Source organism: Acipenser ruthenus, chromosome 4 (assembly GCF_902713425.1).
Source record: "Acipenser ruthenus chromosome 4, fAciRut3.2 maternal haplotype, whole genome shotgun sequence".
Classification (NCBI taxonomy): Eukaryota; Metazoa; Chordata; class Actinopteri; order Acipenseriformes; family Acipenseridae; genus Acipenser; species Acipenser ruthenus.
Window position 1 is genome coordinate 16025348 of NC_081192.1, and position 6136 is coordinate 16031483.

The window sequence follows — 6136 nt, forward strand, 5'->3', positions numbered from 1 at the left end:
AATTCTTAAATTACCTAAGCTTTTTGAAAGCTGTCACATAATAAATAATGGTGAATGGGATTTCATTGGCGTAGCTTTTGAAACAACACAGTGGTTTAAAGATACCATTTATCTTATATGGGAAATACAAGGAGATTCCAGCTTTATTATCAATGACCACACAGGAAAACAGCTTTTAGGTAAGAAAGAATGCTTTCTGAAGTATGGAAGTAAAAAAGATAATCACTCACTGTTTACAGTACGGTACAGTATGTATAAGGACTTCCAATTTGGATTGCTGCAACAAATAAGATGGAGGCAACATTTATTACACCCAGACTGCTGTGCCCAATACTCACATCTCACCGGTACCGTACCGATCCGGTGCTAAAGTCACCAAACCTATACCAATGGTACTGTCCTGGTACCGACCAGGGCTTACATCCCCGGTCCGGTACCAAGCCGGTCTTGTTCAGGTCTTGAACAGCCCCGTTGCTGTCTTTAAGCAGACTGAGACAGCACCTGTACAGTGTTACTGTACATGGCATTGATACTTGCATAATGCCTGGGTTTTATCCCTGCAAGACATGCAAGGCCAGTCTGCCTGTTGAGGACAAGCACGGCAGATGCTCTATCCTGCCAGGGGCAAGAGCATGCAAAGGAGGCACATGATACAGAGAAGCTGTGTCTGGCTTCAATTGTCGTGCTGGTATAGGCGCCTAATTTAGCACTCCTGTCCAAGGACGCTATCTGCCCCAACAAACAGTTCTATTTGCTGAGGTCCCTCTCTGACAGTCACAGGCCCTCATCACAACAGCTGGATGAGCTGTGCCTGGTTAATAAGAATCTGCTCCATCTGTCAAAACTGAACGGATAGGCTGTAGCTAGAAACCTGGCTGCGCTGGTAGCCGCACACAATCAGCTTTGGCTTTCCTAGGTACACGTGCCTCATAGGGACAAAGCACTGCTGTTGTATGCCCCTATTACTCCACCAGGGCATACCTTTGGTCTCGCAGTGGACGAGATGCTGCAGCGCTCTAACCATACATGGGAATCCACACAGGAGCTGGTGCGCTTGCTTCCCAAGCAACCACCCCCAGTGCGCAAACCAGCATCAAACTGGTGCCCTAGGCCCCAGCAGCCTCCCAGACTGGCACAGCCAGCTGCGCCAGCTGCCAGAAGTGGTGTTCACTCCTTGCCTCAGAGGCCACATTAGGTTCCGTCGCCTGCGCAGAGGCAGAGGCCTCTGGCCAAGCCACAAGCCAGGCAGCAGCCCTAGGGGTTTGCTGCCACAGGCCCAGGGCCCCTTTTCAGGGAGCCATCTGGAGTATTGGCGTCAGTGCACCACGGACATCTGGGTGCTTACTACCATTCAGACTGGCTACTCTCTGCAGTTTAAGCATGGTCCCCCTCCCTTTCGGGTGTGACTGTAACTTCAGTCACGGACCCACAGGATGCAGTGGTGGTGTCTCAGGAGGTAGCCGTTCTGCTGCAAAAACTGGCTATTCGCATAATAGACCCCCTTCCAGTTGGATGAAGGGTTCTACTCCAGGTAGTTCCTAGTACCCAAGAGGGATGGTGGCCTCAGACCGATCCTCAACCTCAGACAGGTCTACCTGTATCTGAGCCAAAGGAGGTTCAAAATGTTGACAATGCTGTTGCAGTCAATTAGGACAGGTGACTGGTTCACCACGTTGGACCTCAAAGATGCCTATTTCCACATCTCCATAAAACCAGTGCATAGGAAGTACCTGCAGTTCACCTTTGGTCTCTCTAGCTTCCTGAAGTGCATGGAAGCTATCCTGGCTGTACAGATGTACATATATTCAAATTCGAATTCAATAAATAACTCAGGTTTGTTTCTGTTTTTTCAAATGCATTTTCAACACCCTTATTTGTTTTTCAATCTATTCTTTTCTATTAATAATATTATATCATTCCAGAAGCAGCGTCTGACCTTCTTCAGTTCCAGCTGAGATCTCTCTGCTTCCTCTGTAGAAATTGTAGGATAATGAGGGCTAGAACTAAACCATTGAAACACAATGCAGACATCCCAATTGACAGTGGACTGAAGTCATTTCAACCCTAATGTATGCATCCTGCACCACTATGCACCTCAATCCTTAAATCCAGTATTATTATTATTTATTTCTTAGCAGACGCCCTTATCCAGGGCGACTTACAATTGTTACCAGATATCACATTATTTTTACAATTACATTTATTTCTATAATTTTTTACACATTATTTTTGCATAAAATCACCCCTTTATACAGCTGGGTTTTTACTGGAGCAATCTAGGTAAAGTACCTTGCTCAAGGGTACAGCAGCAGTGTCCTCCACCTGGGGTTGAACCCACGACCCTCCGGTCAAGAGTCCAGAACCCTAACCACTACTCCACACTGCTGCCCAATCATGAAATCAAAATTCCACAACAATACATACTTTGTATGCAGTATTACACTCTCTTATAACTGGCAAAACACAGCGATGTGTATTGCTCAGTTAAATCCATGGGGTTCAGCCCTGAAACAATAGATATGATATTAAACACACACAATATACACAAACACAATCACAACTCCAAAGTGAGTGTTGTAGTGCTCGTGGTGAAAATACAATTTATCGTGAACAAGGTGCAGTGTTGTCTGGGTTTAGTGCTGGCCTGTAGCGACAGCTCCGGATCGTGTTAGCCGCCTAATAGCAACAAACAAGTAGATTTTTCGACAAGATAAAACAAACAAAACACTCACGATACCAATACGTTCGCCTTCCGGTTCAGCATTTAACCATACAAAGGAACAGATCACCTCGCTATGTCCCCTTATGTACCATCAATCACGCCCCCTTGGTTAACGATTGCAACTGTTTCTCCTCCAATCTGCGGTTGCCACATCGCTTCCCTTTTGGGTCGATGACTTGGTGTACCGTAGCTCTGCCCCCTTTCTAGATGGCTGACTTCCACTTAACCCTGGGAATTAATTGTCGGACCATCCAGTCCAGTGCACTCTGTCCCTTTACAGAGCGCCCTCACAGGTCAGGAGGGATTTTTATCACCAAGAATTATTGTCACACAACATTGTTAAGATAATGTGTCCACAATATGTTGGTTCTATATTCGTACTAATTTGAGATATTCAGATATTACAAATACAACTGTTTAGAATAAAACATTTGAGTTAATTCCCAGTATTAAATTAACCCCTGTGCTCTATGTCAATGTATATTTGTCTGTGGTCTAACTGCAAATAGATAATGCGACCTGAATGAGGTACTTGGATCACTATTTAATCATATCCTGATGTAACTATCACTATTATCTGCTGTATTATTGAATTGTGGTTGTCACACTTGTACTTTGCTTGAACAAAAGTTATTGTATTTCTTGCTCTTATTGTATTACTTGTATTGTAACACTTGAAATGTATTTGCTTACGATTGTAAGTCGCCCTGGATAAGGGCGTCTGCTAAGAAATAAATAATAATAATAATAATAATCTTAGAACACTTTTGAGTCATAATTTGTGGGTATAGGTCTGTCTGGCTGTATGTCAAATATCTTATACATATATCCAGAGATGGTTTATTCAAAAGTGACCTGGTGTGGACAGAACGTAGCACAAGATACAGGTTAAGCACAGTCTTTAAATAAATTATTAATATTATTATTTTTTAATTTAGTAGACCCCAATTTGGAAAAGACAATTATTTTTAGGCTCAGCTCACCGCTACCACTCCTGCACTGATTTGGGAGTGGCAAAGACGAACACACACTATCCTCCAAAGTGTGTGCCATCAGCTGACCGCTTCTTTTCACATGCAGACTCACCATGCAGCCACCTCAGAGCTACAGCGTCGGAGAACAACGCAGCTCTGGGCAGCTTACAGGCAAGACCACAGGGGTTGCTGGTGTGTGGTGAGCCGAGGACACCCTGGCTGACCTAAAGCCTCCCCGGGTGGAGCTTGGCCAATTGTGTACCGCCCCCTGGGAGCTCCTGTCCACGGTTGACAGTGGAGTAGCCTGGACTTGAATTGGTGACATCCAGGCTATAGGGCACATCCTGCACTCCACGCGGCGTGCCTTTACCGGATGCGCCACTCTGGAGCCCCCTAATAAATCTATTTTTTAATAGTGCCCCAAAAAATAAATTTCAAGAGTAAGATCCAAAAAAAAAACAACTACAAATCTCAAAATACATGCAAAACCATAAAATAAGTCACAACACTAAAGCCCCCAAAATAACTTGTAGAGGTCAAAGCAAAGCTCACAAGGAAAATTTAAAAGCCGGCATTACATCTTGTGGCATGTAGGCAGCACAAAGAGATGAGAAAAGCAGTTGGAACATTATAAGTCATAATTTCATGAAATACATGGCATGGATCTTTTTTTCATATTTGATGAACACATTATTGGAATGTGTTACTTATCGTTCAAAAAAAAGATATGATGGTAAGTAATTCAAGTTGGTAAAAGTTATACTAAAACAGAAATACAGTACAATGTGTTGGCCTGCTGACAGCAATTTATAAAAATAGTTATAGGGATCCAAGACTTTCAATTGCCAAGAGTGAAATCACAAGTGATACTGAACATGTTGCTACATATCTTTTTGTTAATTGCTTTTGCAGTCATTTCACTTCAGTGTAATAAAACTAGCTTGCTTTTTTCATCAATTTTCTAAAATAATTCAGTGAAGTATTAAATCTGGAAAAAATAACAACATTAATATGAAAACATATAAAATACATAACAGGGTAGTGGGTTGGAGGAAGACAAATCAGAAACAAGTTGGGGAAGCTTAAAGACATTAATCAAGGTTCATAAAGTTTTTTGTTTTTTTTTCATCATTTGCTGTTATCATTTGCTGAAGTCACACAAGCTAGCAGTTTTTCTAAAGAAAGAAATTTACCAGACACTGCACAGCTTGCTTTGCCAAGAACTCATTTAAGGGAGAATGAACATTACATTACAGGCATTTGCTCTCTGAGCAATGAACTCAAAAATAAATACCAGTAGTGAAGAGCTAGGGTTTTAGCTCCTGTGTTTTATGTCCAACCAAGATTATTTTCACTTGATTTCATATTTTTGCAACAACAAAAGTATTATTATTATTTATTTCTTAGCAGATGCCCTTATCCAGGGCGAGTTACAATTGTTACAAGATATCACATTATTTTTACATACAATTACATTATTTTTACACTTTATTTTTACATACAATTACCCATTTATACAGTTGGGTTTTTACTGGAGCAATCTAGGTAAAGTACCTTGCTCAAGGGTACAGCAGCAAATGCCCCAAATAAAAACACTTTGCACAGAATCGTAAGCTTAAATTCACATTTTCTAAGTTCGTAAGTATTTTTGAAAGGTGCAACTGGGCTAGACTGCAAGAACAGTGACGTGTTTGATTTCCCTAAAGTTCAGTTGTCACTGAAAGATTGAATTGAACATTTTCGCCTGTCATGACCAATAGATCCATACTTTAGCTAATTGTGAATAAACTTGGAACAACTGAGTTGTCAATGATGACAGTGGGATGGGAAAATAAATAAATACATGATTTGGATTTAAAAAAAAATGCAATTGTAAACACATGCCACTGTTGTTATATGTTGTCACTATGGACAGGACTACAGATATTACAGACAGATAGATAGGTGCTGCTATTTTCAAGACTGAACAAAATTATGACAACATGGGCTATTCTAGAGAACCTTGCTGCAGATTTCCAATGATATAGTAGCCATATTGCCAATATCACATTCATACACATGTCCCAACATCAGACATTAAAATAGTTGATTAAAAAGTAGTAATAGAACAACAGACCTATGATTCTAGTTGGTGCAGTTTAGCAAGCAGCCTTTAATGAATAGATGGTTTCTAGGTTTCAGTGATTAGCACTGTCTATATGATATATGGTAAGCTTATCAATACTGCTGTCTCTGAAACACAGATTTTGGTGCAGCTTAGTCTGTACTGTTTTGTACATTTGCAATACAATCTGTCTGCAGTGTATTATCACGTAAAATATGATTGAACACAATTAATGTACTTTTCTTTATTGAAGTTGTTTTTGTCAAATATATATTTTTAATCTTGTTCATTTAACAGTGGTGTATAGCCTCTTTTAACATGCAAACAAAAATGTAA